The sequence below is a fragment of the Ornithodoros turicata genome, chromosome 2 (genome assembly GCF_037126465.1).
Source record: "Ornithodoros turicata isolate Travis chromosome 2, ASM3712646v1, whole genome shotgun sequence".
Taxonomy (NCBI): domain Eukaryota; kingdom Metazoa; phylum Arthropoda; class Arachnida; order Ixodida; family Argasidae; genus Ornithodoros; species Ornithodoros turicata.
The window spans coordinates 115,102,290-115,124,492 of NC_088202.1; the positions used below are offsets into that span (position 1 = coordinate 115,102,290).

General features: G+C 46.6%; 1 protein-coding gene and 1 long non-coding RNA gene across 3 annotated transcripts in view; one reads left to right on the plus strand and one right to left on the minus strand.

The window, feature by feature from the left end:
• The window catches only part of LOC135385969 (uncharacterized), a 55,811-nt gene extending 36,126 nt beyond the window's left edge, over positions 1 to 19,685 (plus strand). Inside the window, exons 4-6 of the long non-coding RNA XR_010420545.1 lie at positions 18,337 to 18,447; positions 18,963 to 19,297; positions 19,360 to 19,685. This is a non-coding gene — a long non-coding RNA (uncharacterized LOC135385969). The remainder of the gene's footprint in view (positions 1 to 18,336; positions 18,448 to 18,962; positions 19,298 to 19,359) is intronic.
• Positions 1 to 22,203, minus strand: part of LOC135385968 (uncharacterized) — a 261,800-nt gene that overhangs the window by 149,126 nt on the left and 90,471 nt on the right. The gene's annotated exons all lie outside the window — the stretch shown is intronic.

Sequence of the window (22,203 nt, forward strand, 5' to 3'; positions counted from 1 at the left end):
GGAACTATCGCAAAATGCGATTTTAACTCCGTTGCTTCACGACTATGCGTCTACATTTTCGTTCCGGTGCGACGTGAACGTAATTTAGCTGTTGTTTGTTATCTGTATTCGTAATTATTAATTATCATATTATATTAGTAATTCGTAGTTATCACACGTCCTTGCGGTTCTAATGTTGAGTACTGCAACGACGGAGCAAGTTTTCATTCGACCATCGCCTCACATTTTGCAGAAATCTCCAATGCTTCATTTTGAGTTTGGTATGTACCACAACCAAGTACACACAGTTCTTGTTTTCTATGAATCGCAGATAACTACGCAGAAGGGATCCTAAAGGGATGTATCTGAAACGAAGCCTGCTGCGTTTTCGCCCACACGAAAATAAAAATAAAATCATCTTAGCATCGCCACCCACGCAGAGGATAACGGAGAAACAAGCAGATCCCGCTATATAACGCAAAGAGGCTGAAAGGAACACGACAGATAATAAAGAAGAGCAACGCAAACGAACTCAAAGTAATTAGACGAGTAACGGGTCCCGTTAGTGTCTGCAGGACTCACTGAATGCTTCTTCGCGGGCTTTCGAGGAAAGGAATTGGTAAATAACACGCGAACGACTGCGACCGTTAATTACTTCCAGCGGAAATTACTGGGATCTTAAAGAAGCGCTAATCAGGCTCTCAGCGCGCCTCAGGCGAGGCTCAAACCGGAGTATTATAGAGTTTATGTGGGAGGTATATATCCTTCGAGTGTGCTTTATAAAAGAGCCAGCCTTGTCTCAGGTCCCAATGATTTGACTGGTCCTCGTCGTACGGCCAAGGGAATAAGTGTGGATTGAATGATATTGGAGGTTTTACAAATGAGGGATGCTGTGATAGGTATCGAGCCTTTTCAACACAAGCAACAGCAAATTATGAAAAATTGCTATGAAGCAATAAGGACGCATTGTTCCATCCAAGATCTACAAGTACTCCAAATTAATGGGAAAATTATGGTTGTTCCTGGGCATGGTAAACGAAACAAGTTCGATACTGACAATATGGCGTGTAAATACATAAGGATATAAGAAGAAATGTGAGTATCCCTCGCTGTTACTAACCGCTGGAATGGGTGTCGCCCTCTCTGCCTGTTCCCTCTCCCAAGAGCGTCTAGCAGTCTAGGCACGCAAACAGCTCTTTTACCCAACGACACCCCCACACTCATTCAGGCGGCCGTATCTTTGCGTTATAATTTAAAAAAAAAAATATATATATATATATAGCACGTTAAACAATTCCAGTTGCAGTGCACTGCCTAACACATTAATATGTAACAACATACATTATCAACATCATTATACATTATAACAGCATACACAAGTTCAATCTTATTAACAAACAACCTGGTTTCGCGATGAACTGCGTCGCGTTCTTCCAGATTCGTTTATGAAAGCGTCCTGCTTTCACCACCGCCCAAGCCCCCAGGACTTCATACTCCCTCCCAACCTCACATATCAAGAACGCAGCGCTCCTACACCATCAACGAGTTCACCAACCGTGATTTTTCATTCCAATATCTCGGCACTACTAGAGTCATCCCTCATACTCAGTGCATCGCTTTGGCTGTTCCTTCACGCGTCGACTCCGTCCTGCGTCGGAACCAGACACGCAATGCCCTAAAGCTCGCATTCATCGAAAACTCCATTTTTCGTATTGCTCCACACGCGGAATAAAGAAAAGGATGAATCTACACTGTACTGAGAAAACAAAGGAGGGCGCGCGTCTTCGATGAGATATAGCAGGTGCGCAGTGGAGCGAGATGTTTTGCCGGAATACGTGTTCAATCCCTAGACACAGGATTCAACTACACCAGCTCTATATCCTCAGCTCTTCAGTACCAATGGCGATTATTTTAGTGATTTACGTCGGGAGAAATAATCCTGCCTTTCGATCCCATTTTCGAGACCCCCTCCCCCATGGGAGTGTGCGAAGGGAGTGTAAAGTTTTAATTACCACCGGATTAGGCGGGCAAAGATTTCGTTGTGAGAGAGTTCGTCGCGCTGCACAAATATTTTCCGTCGATTTCAAGTGCGTGGATATGAACTTGCTTCCGAGTTGAAGTGCCGCGCGAAATTAGACGGGGAAAAGGGGCCGGAACTTGTGCTGCTGATGTCAGAGAGATTTCCGCGGTCGTCAGCTGTCTTCTCACTGTGGAATTACGTTCGGGCGCTCCTATGTAGTAAATTACAACCTCTGTATAGTTGAGCCGACTGAAAAGTTGCCTCCTGATATACGTATGTTCGTCGGATTCCACTGTGCGTTGGTCACTGCTGTGCCAATACAGACACTGGTGAGTATGAAGTTCAATTATTTGTTTTTGGAGAATTTATTACACTTATCACATTACTCCACACTAAAGTTGTGTTGTTTCTACCTGCATTGTGATTCTAGAACACTGTGGACGTGATCAGAATGTTAAGCTGCCCCGAAAGACTTACAGAAACGGGTGAAATATTAATTGTTACGCACAAGGTGCTGGGTAGAATTGCATAATGCAGGCAAGCTCGTGTATCGGAAGCAGTATCCGGAGCAGTATCCGGCTGTCACGAGCACATAGATAAAGTTCATGTTCGGTCATATTTGGTTATGTTATGAACATTTCGTAAACAACTGAAATAAATATTCTATCCAGCTGGCGTATTGACTGCACGGTGAGAAAATATGAGCGAGACGTAAATGAGGCGCGGGTCTTCGTGCCTTTCTATTTTCTTGTGTTGCTCACACTCAGTCGCGTTTCACCACGTGGTCACTTCTGCTGGACCTTTCAGCATTGTATAGTAACCAACATGGTATACACCTGATGGGTGTAGCACCCGAATTGCTCAGCTTACAAAGCAGGGACAACGAGGTTTGAAGGTTTTCGTTTTCTGTTCTTTAGTCAACCATGACGCAAGTAAGCCAGGTAGCATTGTCCCCAGGTAAAATGCCAGTGAAGATTATGGAAGGCAATGTTAAAATGCTTCATTTCGTAATTACCGGAGGGAACAGCAGTTTAACGAAGAAACTAAATCATTTACCTCGTTTGTTCAACGGGGATTTTCCTTTTTTTAACCTTCACCGAAGCAACGGCTAAAGAAGACTGGAAAGAACGGGTGATGAGTGGAGTAAAGTGGTAAGGAGTAAAGTAGTATATTTAAGAGGAGAAACACCCAAAATAAAGAAACCTGACCGATTCATTTTGAAAAACTCATCGCAGAATATCACAAAAGCTAATTATTATTTTCGATTATTACTCGACTACATTCACAGTTTTTCGAAATGAAAGAAAGAACGATTGCAGTACACCGGCAGTTCGTGTACCGCGTAGTGCAACTAAGGAGACGTCACCGTTCTACCAGAATGCCAGCAGAAGTCACTTTATCACTTGCTCCTCAACGTATCACCGAATTACCTCCACAGTACTCTGAATCCCACACATTATGCACGGAAACAGGAATATCCTAACTGCATTTATGCGTGCTCCATACCGAAGTTCGATGACATAGCTTCCACTATTCCTCACACCGTGTAACACAGTGCATTATGGGCAACACCGAGTTCGCGGAAATCCATACGCAGATGAGCCCACGAACTTCTCTCTTAGTTAGAACTTGGCTGCTCGCTCGCTTACGACCTGTAAGGGGCGTTGGCCCAACTGTTCGCCACAGGTCAGCCATCATATTGATATGTCGTGTCTGAACTCAGCGACCGTCTGGGACGATTTTTGTAGCTATATTTCCGCCCCCATACGCGCAGTCCGTTAATCTCCCTGTCGTGCCTAATGAGTCTTGGGTGGATTTTATGAAGGCTTACTTTTTCCTAGTCTGAATAGCTGCCAACACGACCATTCAGTGCATACAGCAGCGCTGAAATGTTGCGTAACATAATCCAACTCCGATTAGTCGCGGAGCGAAAGTGTTTCAAGGAATCGTGCGTTAAGTCAGGGAAGTTATCATGCGGCCTCACGTCTCGCAGGAAGTTTGACGAGGTTAGATGAAGTACGTTAAATATGGTTGTCGTTGTGAACGCAGTTACACTAGTCCGTACTTGGAGACGGTACATGTGTATTACGCTAAACATCGAGTCAAAAATTCGAACCACTTGCCTTCCCCGTCTCTTATGCAATCCTTGTTCAACCATTCGTGTTATATGCCCGTCCTGGCATGTCATCTGCTGTCAATTGCTGTCACTCTGCAGTGACAGCCCTAAATCTTAAATTTCGGCCGTCATCATTCCTCCATCTGTTATCACACCATATCATCTCATCCTGGCTACAGCCCTGACGCATCCCACAGACGTGAGGCCAACAACGGCAAGCCGGTTCGTCACCACCACCACCCACCACCATCTGCTGTCAATTCGTGTTTATATACGTCCTCACTTGCTACAAGGATGTCGCGTCTGTCGCGACACCACTGTGGTGTGGGACGCATTTCCAGGAACAACGGTAACAAAAATGTTCGTGTTCGCATTCAGTTGATGTTGATGTTGATGTTGAAAACACTAGGGAGAGGGAAGTTCGCATTCAGTGACACGAAGATGGTGCTTCGGATTGTTCCTTAGAAATGAGTCGTACAATTAAAACTACATATCGTTTTTGAAGGTTTGCGACACAGAGAAAGAAAACGCCTGAAGATCATCAAACTAAACTCGCGAGACATCCGTATGATAAATATTGTTTCCCGGTGTTAAAGAAAAACAAAACAAAAACGTTTGGTATCATTCTCGGCCTAAACTAAAAGGTTAATTTCCCTTTGTTCATTTCCAATGTCCTCCACCCACTGGTGAGTCTCGCGTGCGCTTGCGCACGGTCAAGATTAGTTTCGTATGTCAAGCTGGTTTGGTTGGTTTGGTTCGGTGTAGGGAAAAATAAAATGGAGAATGTGGCGCTCCTGAATGGCGCCGGCTACTCGAGTTCAATTAAATATCCAGTGAAGGAAAGAAAATAAACGATATGAAAATAGAATCCGCGATTGACATACGTCATATGACTGTCATAGTGAAGTCACAGTCACAGTTCGTCCACCGGCTTTGTGTCTGTGAAAAAAACTGCACGAACGGCTGCAGGGCTTGAAATTGTTTGGTCGGAGGCCAAGGCCATATAGGACCTGTCAAGCTGTGTAACTACCATAACTGTTTATTTTCAAGCAAACTGTGCAAGTTTATTGAAGAATGACGAAGTGATCAGCAAGCCGATGACGGTGACTGTGGTGTGACGATTAGATTGCATCATCGGCAACGATGTTATAGCATACATTCTGCATTGGTATCGGTACAACATCGACCTGTGTTGTTTTACATTTCGTAGGTTTGCTTTTGCAGGCTAGTTTCTATGCTGCAATGACACCACACTTCGCGGCAGGTATATGTATCCATATGTATCCCGGTCAGTCGACCACGACGAAAAAGTTAAGTTGCTCCGATCCCGCACAAACAACAACAACAACTACATGACTGACGATGGGATGAGGTGATTCACCGCAACAATTGCGGTACCATACCTCAGTGAATGTTGGTTAATATATGAGCGCAATGATGATCAAAAAGATGAGGCATACACAGTCACACACACACATTACACACGCAAATGAGATATCACACACGCGGGTGCGTCGTAACTGATGGGGATAGTAATTCACCCGGTCGGCCAACGGAGATATCGTGCTGTGAAGATCGCATCTCCGCATCCATGGCAACATGCTTCCTCAACTCGTTTTTCCAAGTCAGCTTATCAGACTGGAATAGTCTTCGACACCACATTTCCACGATTGTTGATCACAAATAATTCATACAAGCCATCACCTCACATTTCATGCCGACATACTAACAAATACTTTGACCATTACTCTCACCTGCAGTTTAACCACCATTATTTTCTTTGTGTTTTTATCTTTTTTCTCTGTATATTTTGGGCAACAAATACGGGTCCCATTCCTTTCTGTAATGGCCTTGTGAGGCCCCTTGAAGAAACAATAACTAAAATGAAATGAACGCCTTTATCGCCAGAGCGAATGGCGCTGTAGGCCATTCGCAATGCATTGGAGAGAGTGCAGGCAGCAGATACTTCATACTTTTCTTATGTTGTCTTTTCTTGCATTACAGAAACAGACCAGTTTCTTGCATAATTTTACCCGATAACGATTCTTACATTTTACAAACAGTGCCGAACTGCCGCTATTACTACTGACAGTCCCTATTTCTTAACGAGCATCATCTCCAGAATTATCTGCACATGCACTGTCGCCACCAAATCACTTCTGTTTACAACAGTTCTTTTCCTTTCTTTTTCGGATGTGATCTCGACACTAAATGGGTGCGAAAAACAACATTAGCCGCGTGGAGCAAAGGAACCCAGCACAGCGTCTCCACTTCAATACAAGGTGTGTGGTCGTCTCTGCGGGGCCCGCCTTGAACTTCTCGCCACAAGGCCTTAGCTATTCTGCGCCATGCATCCGCAATACCCTTCTTAGACGCAGAGACAGATAGAGCTATAAACAAATTCGTTGGCCGCGTCGGAAAGAAAACAAGAAAGGCCCGAAAGGGGGCTCATGAGGGCCGTTTTCTCGATCACCGCAGTGAGCCTTTCCAGAGATTTGTCCCCCGTCTTATCGCTTCCCGAATTTTCGAGCCAACTTCGCCAAGCTCAAAACGTTTGTCTAGACTCAGATAGTGGACAGCATCAGTGAAAATGCAGTAGCTACAAGTGCTGGGAGCCCTTGAGGCGGATAATAGCTGCGAGCTTGGTGATTGAACGCAGAGGTCTTGGCTGTGCTCATCTGTGGTGCTAGAGTCGTTTGTTTATGAGAATCCTCGATCTTTCGTTTGCGTTCTACACTTTTTTGTTTCTATCTCCTCGAGCTGTACGTGTCTCAGATTGCTCTAAAGGCGTTTGGAAAGGGCTTGCATCTGCGTCTGGTGCATTGGGAGGCATTTGTGCTTTGTCTTGCGTTGTGAACATGGTGGTCTGGCCTCCTCATTTTCTTGTTCTTCATTTTCGTTTTGTTCATGTGTTACATGGAGGATAATCTTGGAGGTTAAATGGGGGATTAAGAAAGAGGTCGTTGTCCTTGTCCGAAACACATAATCAATACGCAAGAAGCGCGTATGCTCCACCTCCATCCTGAAGTCTTAGTCGTCCTGAAACCATGCGTAATTCTGTATTTTCCGGCGTATAATTCGCAATGGAATTTAAAAAGTTCGATGTATAACGCGCACGAAGGACGTGAAAATACTCCGCAAATAGAGCGCAGCCTACGTAAATTCTCCATCGTCGTTCGTGTCGAGTGCGCGTGCCCGAGCAAAGCACGTGCGTCGATTATACGCACTTAAAGGGTCCATGAAATGATTTTCGCGAATTCCGAGTACTCTGCAAGAAACCATTCACATGATCCCTCACTATCGTACACACATCGACTTTTAACCGTATTCAGTACGACAAGGACGCAGTTATCAGACAAAAATATCAGGGCGTGACCGCTGGATATATATGCCTTCAAAGCGGGCTTACGTCATCGCCATCCATTTCTCTCAGCCAACTGTAAACGACGAGGAGGACACACTCCGCGGGACCACGTGGGTGCATGGCTTCGGTTTGGACAACAACGATGTCGTATATCTGCCGTCGAAATCACTTGAAATATGGCGAAAGGCAAATTGTTAGCAATGGAGGAAGAGATTATGCAACCCACACAGCGTCTATGGATCGTTTGATACTCAGCAGCTCGTAAAATGTCACCGACGGAGGTATGTTCTGACGAAGAAGAATTTCAAAGAGGAAAACGTGCTCCAGTAACCATGCTGACAGTCAACGGCTATATTACATTTCTCGTAGGATTCTGTGTCAACGGTTAGATACAATCTTGTCTCCAGGTCAAATTAAAACATATTTCATGGGGAAGTATGCGAGCTTGTTTGCAAATTTTGCAGCTTGCTCGCAAAAGTCTGTCCCCGAATGGGCAACATGTTCTGTGTATGATGTCATAGCCAGTTCGCTTCGGAGGCGGGCCGTAGCAGCTGCCGTTCATGCCCGTGGTTAATATAGAATATCTTCGCCATTTGAACCATTTTCAACTTTATGTTTCACAGAGTGAATGCTTTAGCACAGGGAAACAAATTAAAAATGATCGTGGGCTTGTCAAATATCCATTCATGGTCCCTTTAATACATCAATCATGGACGCTGTGTTTACTCGAAGCCATCAAGGATAGGTTAGGAATTTTGTACTGAAGAAGGCGGAGCTTCAGTCCCAAACTCGACATCCTTACAAATGGTTAAATGGACTACCGCATCCTGAAACGTTTGTATGAAACTTATACGGTAATGTTTGTCGCTGCTTCGCAGTCAAGTTGGCGCAGTGTCTCTTCCCGAAACAGCTTACATATTAAATGAACGCGTTTTAAAGATTCGTACTCCATCTGCAGCTAAGGAAGCCCCAGCGATCGTAACACCATTATGACCGATAACTTAAAAACCAGACACTGAGGGACAAAAAACGGCAACACAGACAATGTCCTTGTCTGTGTTGTCGTTTTTTGTGCCCCAGTCTCGGGTTTTTAAGTTGTGGATCTATACCACCAGCTCGCTTGCTACCTATCTATCCTCTCGTTATCATTATGACGTCTGCCAGGCGCACGAATGGCAGCGCAGCGCAGGCGATTGTCTCCGAGGTCGTCTGCTTGGCGTTCGCATCGCAATATACTAAGTGAAAAGACCTCGGTGAGCTGTCGTTTACTACTGTGAGGTCTGACGCGACCATGTTGCGTGGAACATGCGAACACGTTACGCTCCTGGCTTACGAACACGTTCGACGCTAACCATAAACAATATTCCACAAGCCGATCACAGACTCTCTGCGACCAGCAGACACCGTCCCTCCCGCTTGCAGGTCGCCAAGGGCCCTCCAGCCGCTCCCTGGTTGGACTTGTCCGCGCCAAAGGGCGCGCACTGATTGGCCTTGTCCGAGTGACGTTTTCTGCGATTTCCAGAGAGGGAATAATGAAATACCCTCCCTTTTCCCTGAGTTGTTTGCATTCGGGAATAATGAAATACCCTCAACGTCCGTCGTCGGCTCTTGCCATGCTTTACATTAAACTGCACAGGATTTTTGGGGTTAATATCAGTGATGAACACGGAGTAAGACGGCACTATAGTTTCGGAATCAACACTCACGGACACAGCGTTCACTTAACAATGTATCAGTTTGTCCAACACGCTCTCCTCATCCTATCATTACTATCCTTATAGACTTCCTTCAACACTTTGCAAGCAGTTTAACGCTTAATCAAGTCCTATCTTAGTTAATACCCTCCTGTTGTCCGTATCAGATTTCTTTTCCTTCTTTAGTTTTTTTTTTTTTTTTTTGCCTACGTCACTTGGTGCTGATCTGACCTTTCATCTCTGAACATGTATAAAATATGTGTCTATACATATAATACAATATAACCATTGCGTCCGTTGTGGCGACTCCACAGCTGTAGCCTGGATAAAGTGAGTTGCAATCGGGTTTGGAGATGATGAAGCCTTTCACAAGAATAATAATGTTATCATCACACCTCATTCCGTCAAAGCGCAGTGAAGCAATCGACGTACTATATAGACCGTCTGGCATGAAGGCATTTGGAACGCTTCTAATCCGCTAATCCTATCGGAATACAATGATGGAGGTCGGATTGAAAGGAATAGGAATAAGACCGAAAGGATAAGACCTTACCAGCCGTAACATGTTCTTGCAGGTAATCTTGCAAAAGGATGCAGCCGTAAATGAAATATGTTGTAAGATGAGACCGAAGCTCATAGCGGTTGAATTCTTTTCAACACCGCATACTGAACAATACTATAACCAGCACAGCAGAAAACAAGACATCGTGCTCTAGCATTACCGCAGCATCATTGCGTAGGGTACCATTAAACACGTGCTTGCATCTATGACAGTAGACAACTGGCAGCAAAAGCATAGCACTGTTATGGTCCCACACGCAGAACCTCCCAGGACATGGAGCACGTGCTGGCCACCTGGCGACGTTTCGACTCTAGTTGGGGAACACTGAACGACGCCCTGGATAATCCTTCAGAGTTGAGAAGGTGCTGCGGAAGCAGTACCGACAACGTGCGTTGCGACCCTGGCGCTCTGTCTCAAGTACGTAGAAGCTGAAGAAATCTTCTAAGACGAGCTCGTGAGGCCAAGCGTCGCACCGCTCGCCCTATACACCCCTGTATTTTTTTCATCCTGCATCTATTTGCCGGCATTTTGATGTTGTTAAGTCTACCAGTTACCACATGCCGCTGCCTCGCACTTGTGTTGTATGTATGTGTGTGCGTGTGTGTGCGTGCGTGTGTGTGTGAAGAAATGCAGGGGAGAATGAGAAGAGAGTGCATGAGTGCGTGTGCCGTTAGTTGAACGAGGTTCCTTGGTAAGTCTTAGCAAAGCATACGCCAGCTTAGCGTAATTGGTTAGCGCACGCTACCGGCAATCGAGAGATGGGTGGTTCGATTCCTGTCTGACTTTTTCGACGACTGCCATATTTCAATTGTTGTTGTTCTTAGGCACCTTTAGGCTTGTGCTGTGTTCCTCGGTTTGTGTTACAGTCTCAGAACGGCTACTTTCCAAAGTATTGACACAACCAAAACTGAAGAAAACTTATTTGATGCTAATGAAGTTAAAAACAGGAAGGCGGTGCTGCTACCGCAGCTGGCCTTAAACGCTTGTTGCCAGCGTTGAGCCTTCTACGAAGTGGAGATGTGTTGTGTGAGAATGAGGTTCCTTAGCTTTCGGGCTACATGCCGTTAAGGGGCTCCTCAGATAACAATAAAGGCTTAATTGATTGATTCGCACATTGTACAAGACGGAAAGAGAATATATTTGACAAACATTTTCCTTATATCTGCGGGAGGTATTTTCTCCTTGCGTTATGATTGGGAGAGCACTGCAATAACGAACGTATTCAACGTCAAATACCCACTGCATGGCTGCTACAGCACGGTAAGCTTTTCAGCATCAGCGTAGCCAGAAAAATCTTTCGAGGAGGGGGGGGGGGGGGGGTTATATGGGGACTTTACATGGGGGAGAAGAATTTCACCCTCGCTTCCCCCCCCCCAAATGCACTACCAAGGGTGCGATTTGGGGGTGAACCCCCTAAGCTTCCCCCCCCCCCCCGTCGGCTACACTTCTGCTTTTTTGATGTAAATGTCTTGGCCTATGACAGATACCTTGATGATGTAAGTTTCACGAGGTGCAAAAGTTATTTTGTAAAACACTCTTCTAAGTGTGTATTCTTGAAAAAGCGCCAGTCCAAAGTGTATATTCTACAGGAAACACAAATGCACAAGCGTGTATGCACGATGGTGCTTTCCCGGAATCGTTCGGCCTGAGAGATATAGTGCTCCTTCCTAAAAAGAACGGGGACCTGCCGAAACAGGAAAACTGGCGCCCAATGATTGCTCTGAACGCCGATACTACAAAATTCTGACGTCCGCTTTGGCCCAAAAAATCCAGGTCGTGCTCCCATCAACCATTCATCCCTCGCAATCGTCCAGTGTACCAGGTCGGAGTATGTACGACACGTTGTGCGGCCTACTGGATATTCTTCGTTTTGTGTCATATACTCATCGAGGTGGATACCCCTTATCAATGGACCAGGCAAAGGCGTTTGACCGGGTCGCTCATTCTTACCTCATTTTTGTACTTCGGTCGTACACTCTACACTCTAAACCAGGCAATGCATATGTAACGGTTAAGTACCGCTTAAGTTTAAGAGGTACACGCGTCCTCACATGCGGTAGATGTAACGCATATTTAGGCCTACCCGTCGGGGTGGTTCCCCTCCTCTACGATATATTAACAGCCCCAGGAAGCAACGCTGTACGATAAATATCACAAACAAATACCTTTATTGGAAAATTACATCAATTTCAGGGGTGATGCTTGTCCATCGCGAGCGTGCATTGTCATGATGCACAAACGCCCAACACACGGGGCACAATTAACGTTATATGGATGAACGTTGAGCCCTGCATCTCTCCTTCACCATTACGGCTGCTCTGTGGTCATGCTTCTTTATCTTTTCCACACCTTTGGATTCATGTTCTTCCCCAACTTCGGTTTCTTCCGCAGAACGTAACACCAACCACAGAATATGATTGATTCACCCATATACGACATCGCCTGGACGTAACCTAGCAGAAAATACAATGTAAAAAAATCCAACAACCGAAATAGCTTACCTGAGAAACATGCCTACTTGCTTGTGTAATCCAGGTATAAAGTGCAATCTAGGCTTCTCTAATTCACGCATCAACGTTCGTGCATAAAGCGCAAAGTTCGTTGTCTCCGTTCCTCAGTCGTCGTGTCCAGCCTGCCGGTGATCAGGACCACTGGGAATCAGAGCGAAGATGAACGAAAATGCATCGTGCGGACGAATAATTACTTGATAGATATAATACGCACCTTAAATGACTTCAACATTGAAAGCGTCGAACGAGTTTCTTCAAAGACCGGGCAGACTCGTCCTCGCTCCCCGACGTTTCAAAACAAACTGATTTGCCAGCGGTTGCAAGAAACTCATTCTTCCCAAACCTGCGATCCCTCACGGTGACGGGTTCTAGTTATTGCACTTCTGTGATAGAATGATAGTGCAGACCCATTACGGCCCTGCCGCATAAGGAAATTTATTGCCTGGTTTCCGGAATCACGTGAAATATTTTTGCAGCGCATGCAGATCGTGAGGAGGCGTTCGTAGTCATGCGCCGGAAACACGCGGTACACATGAGGTACAGCAGCTAGACCGCGCTTAAAAAGGTAACTAGCCGGTACGGATGGGGTGTCGGAGCCCTTGTACCGCTTGAATTTCGCAGTGGTCGCGAACTGCACCTGCTGGTTGAGGAACGTACCTCATGTGAACCGCTTGGCCCAGGTGCGGGTCCTCTTTCATGCGGTACATATCGTGTGCCTGATTTAGAGTGTATATAGACGTAGATATCAAATTATCCTGTAAGTTACACGCCCGATACCTCTATGTAGAGGTTAAAAACGACTTGTTGACCTACGTTGTTGACTTGACGACTTGTTGACTTGACCTGACATTGTAGGTGCAATAGAAGCTAGTTCTGAGTCCAACCCAAATCCAATCGTCGTAACGTATAAATGCACCCTTCATAGGGACGTTGTAACTTCTGGTGCTGCCTCAGCCGCGATACATTCCACTACATCATCATTACTTATTTGTTGCTGTTGTTGTTCTAAGTTCTAAACGAATTCCGCGTTTGTATTTCCTTCGTTTGTTTTTCTTGTTTTTTTGCAAGGTAACGTTTATAAAAGGTACTGCTCGAAAGTGACTGTGTTCTCGTTCTAGCCGCACATTCAATACGAGAGTTTTGGATCGTGCGTTTCATTATTGTGTCTCTGTTTCTGTATTCTGGGATTTTCTGAACTCGTCTGTTGAGCAGTGCTGATACTGTTTGAGTTATGTAAGCCGGGAAACTCCATCGCTTACGAAGGGAAGTTGCGGCAGTTTCCGGTCAGAGCGAATCATGCCGGTCGTCTGCTGTTGCTACCATACCTTGAGTGCTTCTGCTGGCGTTCGCTATAGGAGATATTCGCCTCTATATACGGCTATATGTTGCAAAAGACAGTTTGCGTTCTGCACTGATGAGAGCTCATTTTCAGTAGCATTTGTTATGTAGCTTCTGTGAAGAGGCAGGCGTCTTAGAGGCAGCCATGCCTGGCTAAACTGTAACTTTTGCGTCTGCGTGGCGGGTAGGAGACAGTAACCTCTATTCATAGGTGATCTGTGTAACGTTTATAGAGGGTATTGTCCATAGGTTACAGGGTAACTTGTGAAATTTTACCCTTTACTAGACGGTTCTAGATATAGAGTATATGGGTTTCCCGATTGGATACACAGCATGTTGCGCTGTCCGGCGGGATACAACAAAACAAGCACAAAACAAAATTAATGCCTCTTGGCAGCAACGCTTCTAATGTAAACTTGCCTCCTCTTCTCGCAAGAACCTTTGCGTTTTACTCGACAGGAACGGCCCCGTGCACGACAACTGGATGAAGACTTTGCAGGAGTTCCATTCTAAATGTCAAGGCGCGAAGCGCTCCAGCTCTCGTACCTTGAACGCGCGTACTTAGTGCGAACTGTTCTATGCGGACGGGTATGGCACTTGAGCCACGTGTTAATTGCACCGCACCAGATAATAGCGAGGATCCGCCGTGCTCTCCTTCTCCTGGAGAAAACGTCGCGGACCGATTGCACGGGTCTTGCTGTCTCTTCCTGCTTCGCGCGGACGATTGTCACTTTCTGACATTGGCCTTGTGAACAGAGGAATCGCCATCAGAACTGCGCTGCGTATTCTAAAGGGTGAGTCGTCGCCAACCCAAGTTTTGTTCATGTAGTGGATGGGCCACCTCGCACAAGATCTTGTGGCGCACACCCATGACCCAGTGGCTCAATCGCCGGCTGCGTCACCGCCACAGATCCATGCCGCGGTCCACTCCTCTCACCGCAAGCTGTCTTCTATTCTACCAAGTCGTTCCGTGGCTTCTTCACCTAGCGTGCGCGCCGTTGGAACACAAACGTCGTTTGCCCTGTGTCCTTCGACTGTCGTCGTCTGTTAATGTTCTTGTGACTGCTTGTGGCACCGACATGTTGTGGACAGCGCGCTGTAAGGTGCTGGCACAGCGTCGGAATCGCGCGCAGTTGTTCCTGTTGCTGCGGCGCTTACGCGTGAATCTAATAAACTTCTTGCAGCGGGAGCTACTCGTGCATGGGCATGATCGGTTCGATAGGCCATGAGGTGCACATCCCTCAGCTTGTGCCCAGGTACGGGCAAGTACCAATCGTGGGAGCACCGCCCTAATTTTACATAGTGCACCACCGTGTAATTATTTTCTTTCTTCATACTTTTAGGCATAAGGTACATTTACCTCTGGTGTAGCCTATAGTCCAGGCCGTGTATTGGCCAATGCATTTTAGATTCTTAGTGTACATAGTTTACCCTGCATATTGCCTGCTTTTTCACGTGCGGTGTATACTCATTCGGGTCTCTATAGTCCCTTGTTGTCATATGTTTACTGTGCGTTGTGTACTCCGTTCATAATAAATTTTCTCATAACAACACACTTTCAGGAGAGTTGCGTTCCATTTAAAACACGGTTTCAGATGGGTGTCTTGGAACGCCTTTTTCAATATTGTCATTACACCTTTCCATTTAGCCAGTTTAATAAAAGAAGGTACTTATTTAAAAAAAAATATTGAGGGTGATTAATGTAATTAATACGATGACAATGCGTTAGCATTCGACATTCGTCTTACTTCTAATTGCTTCTCATAGAGAATGCATACCTAGAACACATCACACCACATACGTGACGGAGAAGAGCGTATCAGCTTGCGGAGCGCAGCTAGACTCGCTCTTTTCCGTCCCGAGCCGCGGTGTACACGGACAGCTCGGTCACCCCGCTACGACGCCGGGTTGGTTGGTTGGTTTTAAGGAAAAAATAAACTGGAGATTTTGGCTTCACTAATGTGAGGCCCGCAACTCCACATCACTTGCACCAGTTACTTTGGTGGAAAACTCCTTGAATGATGATGCCAATGAAGGTGAGCAGGAGGATGGTGATGCTGATGATGATGATTAGTGGTGGTGATTCCGACAGAAAGCAAGTACACATACACTGAGATGTCACAGAACGCGCAAACACGCAACACGCAAACAGTCGAACAGCAAAACCCACAAAACACACATAGACTCAAAACTTGTTGTCTGCATCAATGTCCCGTAAAAATTTCACTATGGCGGAGAACGCCCGGTGTCTGACACTCTGATTCCAGGGCCCAAGTACTTTTGAAACGCTGAGCGGACGCCGGCTTTTCTTCAAAGTGGGGCTTCTAATGCTAACGCATTCAAAACGCCTCGTTTACATACTGAAACTCGTCAAAAAATTTACTGCGTACTATGCGATCGTTCACGAACCACGCCATGCCATGTGATCTGATTGTTTCCCTTCGAAAGTCACGGCGAACATCACTGTCCGTTGTACTGCGAAAAGTTTACAATGGCTCACTTAATGCGCATGTTACAGTGCAACTATGGTCACTAAATAGGGGTACAGAGTATCGCATTCCTTTTCCGCGTCGGAGCCGCCGTCCGGTGTCGGCGATTGGGCCGATCGTGTCACGTGGTTTCCCCATCCAAGAACGCGCCGTCCATGTTGAGTCCCCACCATCCAAAACCAGTTTCCTCGGTAGCGAGCTCATCAGAACCCCTATTAATTAAGCTGCTACTGTATTACTGAGTCTGTTTAGCTACATTACTGCTTAACTGAGATGATAATGTCTCCACCGCATATTAATGTGGTACCACGCGTTGCACAGCTAAATGTATACAAAACGCCGAAAGCATAAACGTAAGAAGGAAGTATCTTATTATGCCCTCAGCTGCCGTGGAAGGTATAGCGTCGATGATCTATACCTTCCAGATGGTTTAAACGGGGTATCGAAGGTGGTAACGAGGTATAAATATAGTAGTTTAGCCCTGATTTATACCTTCGTTATACCTCTCTTATACCTTTTCTTCTAACAGTGTACTCCGGCACACCACACTGCGCTGCGCGGAAACCACAAGTGGAGTTTCGCTATCAGAGCCGCAGAAAGAAGGAATGGGAATATTGTGATTGCCTTGGAAACAAGCAGGCGAATTTTGGACTGAGCTGTTGGTAGTGACGCGGTGGTAGGCACAGTAGCAGAAATTATAACTGCGCGATTTATAATTGTTCATTTTCGTAATTCAATACGAAGCGCAATACAAGTTGCGTACCGAGAGCAAACTCTGTGCCGCTCTGTAATTGCCCCACGTGCAACGTCTGGTTCTCTTAATTGCATAATAACTGCGAGCACCTTAGCTTTCGTCGAGAATAATTTCTAATTTGCAAAAGTGGCGACGAAACACTCACACGATAGCAACCTTGGCACGGGACTTTCCTCTGCTAATTAAATTTATTTATTTTCCCCTTGTGCCGCGAGCTAATTTTACACTTTGCTCCTCGAGATGTCGGGTATGCCACCAGGCACGCCCCGGTATAAATTAGCATAGAATATTATAGGATCAGCAGGTTTTGCGCCCTCTATAGAAAGCAGCTTCGCCTCAGACCAATTTTTGAGCAGAAGTATTGAGTGAACTTCATGTACCCAGTAGTATAGTAGCATATAGTAAAATAGTAGCACAGGAGCACTTTCGCGGAAAGTAATAGCACCGCACAACGACGAGAACTGGCAGCATGAATGGCGAAAAAGCAGTAGCGCAAAACGAACGGACACCATGGACGCCATGCACCTGCCCTTCGCCCGTGATGTTCTGTAACCATTGTAACTGTTCAGGATATCGAGAAGGACTTAAGCGTGAACCGCATGGCCCGAAAAGCGTCCGAATTCTTTCCGAACCGAATTCGGGACCGAACTTTTTTCGGAGAACAGAATTCCGTGCCGAGTTCGGCCCGATCTCGCCAAGCCAGATTTCTTCTCCGAAATGGGAAGTGACGCTAACCGAAAAAGTAGAAACATCCAATAGCTATCCAGCCGGAAGGAGAACCATAGCAACGATGACGTAGCAATGGGGTTGACTGTTGCCGTGTGTGCGACTTCTACCCCTATGAATACAGGAATTATCTCATTGACCTGGATGGTTGAAAGGCGATGTTCCCCACGGCCAGAAGTCTTCGGCCGAAATTCGTGGTGCATTTCGGTAGCATGCGGTGATGCACAGAAAACAGTTCGGTCCCGGTTTCGGTTCGGCCAGTTTTCGGCCAGTTTTTCGTGCCATGCGGTTCACCCTTTAGGCCTAGTTTCACCAACGCCAGTTAACACTTAAACTGAGATTAGGATTCCCTAAGCTCGGTGTTAGTCGTCAACCCTCTTTCACCAATGCGGAATAGCGATATTCCCCGTCAAACAGGACCACATAGAGCCATTGATAACAGAGTGCTGTCGATGAACACAAAGTTTAAAGTAGTTTAATCCCGGTTTAAGTGTTAACTGACGTTGGTGAAACAGGGCCTTAATGGGCTGTTATGATGTTTTGATTGATAGTGGGGGAGGGATCCACTTAATTAGTGGTACTCGTCCGGCTGATCTACATAGTGCCCGCGGTAATCCGAAGACTTTCATCACCGCTGACTATACAGCTCTCCATATGATGACTCATGCTCAATTCGTTTTTCACATTCAGCATGAGTGAGCATGCTCATTAGTGCGAAATTTTGTCAAGTGTACCACCAGGGTGTCTACCAAATAATACTTTCCGAATTCCCTGACTTTTCCAGGTTTTCCCTAACTGAGCACGGTGGATTCCCTGACCATAGCCAGATTTCTGTCTATCGGCAATTGACATCATGTGATCAAGACTAGCTGCATTGTACGGCCAGGGTGATAAGGTAACATCATTTCGCAAAACATGTGCGGGGCACGCATCCGTAGTGGACAAGTTTAGAGTTGACGCGTGCGTCGAAAGACGACGCAGCGTCTCGGACCAACAAAAGTTGAGTGCACGCGATGATAAGTGGTTGACAAAACTGGTTCATGCGTTCCTGCATAGATTACTATGTTCGTAAAACGTGATATACAGGTTGTTCACAATGCAAAAAAGATACACTCATTGAAAGAGAACAGAACCCAAAACTGGTTCAGGACGCTCCACGTGAAATTAACATTTCTTTAATAGTCCCCAATATAAGTGCTATTTTTGGGGGGGGAAGAGTCAATTTTTCCCTGAATCAACGAGGCCTTCTCCAGACGATGTGGTTCCTTTTTTTTCCCTCTATCCATCACATCGATGTGGTGACCTTCCCCAGACTGTGTGATCTATGTGCTGATGAACCTTAGAAACTTGTTGTTGACATTGGGTCCTTCATTGACATCTGCAGTATCCTTTTCTCTTTCACGCTTTCAGTGGTCTTCTTGAAAGCGAAAGCTAAGTCATCTGCACGTGTATGGTCATGAGGTAACATGATGTGATGTATTGTGTCTTCGCTGTGGGTTCATCTGTATTCCAGTACCTGACAAGCACGTCCATCTGTTCTTTCTCCGCCACTTTGATCAATGACTCATCGAATGATACCAAGAATGATGCACGAAGGAGGCTTGATAGCAACTGCTTTTGGAAGTATGGGACGATTCCATAGCAAAGTGTTGCCGACTTTGTCCTTCCCCAAAGGACAAATGATCTTTGCAACAGTTTCTCACGACGGAAATAGCAGAACCAAGGCCGCGGCAGAGCGAAAAGAGGCGTGCGTAGTTATCGCATTCATGCACCAAAGCATATAAGCTTTTCTGACTTCTTTTTTCAGCAAGAAGCCACCTAGGGTGTTTCATACGACCGGTGCGGTGGTTCAGACGTCGAACGAAGGCCGATCGACGCACTTGTTGAGGTTGCGTACGTTGTTGTCTTTAAGAACGGCACGAGGCTTGCCTGGGAGGCAGCTCCAACTGCTTTCACCGTAGATGCCTTTTTGCTCACCGAATAACTGGATGCTGCTGTTTTCCCCATGTTGCTCAAGGAGAATTTCATCCTGCACTTCGTGCAGAGGGCACTGTACGGGCCGTTTGACACGGGTTGAATCCAGCTTGCTAACTATGATATGGCTGGATTCGTCCAGTCCGCATTAAAAGTACACTTCCATGTTTGAGCCATTGAGCCATGAGTTTGTCACTCACTCCCACAACGCTGAAACTCGAAACAGAGCGCCAAGCACACGCAGCGCTGCCAGCTGATTAACATGCCTCACAACAACTCCACACAGTGTCGCCAAACCCGTCGGAGAAAAAGTATGGAGGTCACTGTAAGAGTTGTACTTTTTAGAAACCCCGCGAATATTGTGCATTTCCAACGCAGTGCAATAGCCACCCGACAGAGACTCGGGGAAGGCACGTTGGACGGGGGACACTTGACGCCTCAGGGGGTCTTCGCGACCAGATGCTCGCTGGCAATAAATCAGTAGAGTGGGCCAAGGAAGATGAACTATCCAAAGTTGCATTGTGCACGGGTTGACAGCTTGGTCCGTTACCCATAAATACCGAGTAGTGGGCGGACAATTAGGAGGTGCCTGGTTCGTTCTAAATTCAAACTAGGCCAACCATGAGTTGGAGACGTTTGAACCGGGCTTCTGGGATTGGTGTTTGCTGGCGGGGGGTTGTGTCTCAAATGTCAACCTTTTAAGCGGAGGACACACGAAAATTCGTGTGTGGAAGCCGCAACGACTTGATGAAGACGAGGCGAAAGCCCCGTGACTTCAGTCGCTGTAGTAATGTCTTGTATATAGTTATGCAAATAACTATGTAAATAAAGCCTAGTTATTGTTCGAGAATACCGCCTATCGGACGTCTCTTGGGAATATCTTCGATCTGTGAGCTACATCAACGGACCATCTTCCAGCAACAACGGAAGAAACTTTACTGGCGCAGCACGACAGTCTGCTCACCTACGGAGAGTTGAACCATCCGGACGGACGGACAATATTTCGAGTCGGAACAACGAGGGCATATCAGCGCAAGACAACGGCAGACCATCGGAGTGTCCAGGAATCTGAAGGGACAGCTCCAGTCATCGTCAGGATCCCAGCTTTGCAAAGAAGCATAACGACCAGCAGCAACATGGAACAACTTCGAGGCAAGTTAGTCGGAGCATTGCCGGCTGCAGCCGTTGGAGCGGCTGTGACCAGAAAGCAGTGCTGGCCAAGCCCAGAAGCAGCTCCGCGACGGACAGCGGAAGCTAACTGCAACGGACCGCAGTGAAGGTGTCTGTGCCAGCGATGAGTAGCAAGGACAACCCAGAGACCCAAGCAGCGGTGACGCGACGTTGTAGCGGCAGCATCACCGGGGTCAACTGTGTTCTTGGATTGTTGGACAGAACCTCAACGCATCCTCCGGAAGCAAGATAGACGAGGTAGGTGTTTCTTTGCTTACATCCCGTGTGCACTATGATCGAGGCTAGTAACGAGCGTAGAGACAGGGAGATGAGGAGTAGCGAGGAGCTAGAAGTAGATGCGGCGCTTACGGACGCCATTGAGTATGAGTGCCGCTTCTCAGTTTCGGCGCACCAGTCGCCAAGAAGTGGAAGGTTTTGGATATGAAACTCCAGCTGGCGCAACTTAGGGCCTACAATTCTCGCCTGTCTCAGTATAACAAGCGACGGGAACAGGTCAGTGTATGTTCAGACGAAAAGTTTGTGGATATCAGGAACATGCTGAGCAGATTAAGAGTGTCCCTTCCAAAAATGCCAGAAGATGAATCATTGGTAGGCCAATGGTTAGGCGACGTAGAAAGGACGTTTGACGACGAAGGCTTTCCTGTCCAGTGGAAGACGGGATTTCTGTACCCGTTTTTAAATAAACGGGCCGAGCAGCTGTTTGCGGGACTCTCATCAGACGATGCGGGAAGCAACTTTGAGGCATTGACACAAGCTGTAATAACGCGGTCGATGAACACTGATCTGGTTGTCGTTAGACAAGCCGAAAGGCGGGACACTAGTAAAAAAGAACCAGAGGCAGCAGCAAAGGAAAGGCCTTGTCAAAAGCGCACTGATAGCAACGATTGTTCCGGCGCATGTAGGAGCATGCCAGAAGTAGAAACGAGGGCTGAATGCCCGGGGAATTCTGATGATCACTGTGCCTCTGTAGAGGCCAATGATCGGTACGACAACGTCAATGTAAATCAGTCATCTAAAGACAACGACGTTGCGAGGACGTCCAGTGTAAACGGTACTAACGGAGTCGTCCCAATGGGAGATAATCACGGAACAGGAACCGCAGCGACACCAAAGGCAGAACATGGCATAGAATTGCTCGTGGTTAACTTGGAAGGCGCTGAAGTGTCCCTAATCAGTGTGAGGAATCACAACGTGCCGCCCACAGGCCCTGAGTTTGGGAGAAGTCAGACACTGATTGACTTCGAATCATGGCCAGCTGGCGGGCGTGGCACGAGCGCATGTTCAGTTCCAAGTGGCAAACGTGCACGAGAAGTATAGCTCCCTCGCGAGATTCGTGGGAGAGGAGTGTCAGTGATCATACATGTATATTACACAGGACAGTGTTCGACACAGTAGATTAGAAGCAAAGCATATCGCCCGTGGTATTGTTGATCGTAGTGCACTTCGGGTTGGGCAATGAGGCACCTATAGAGTGCAATTGCAGTGG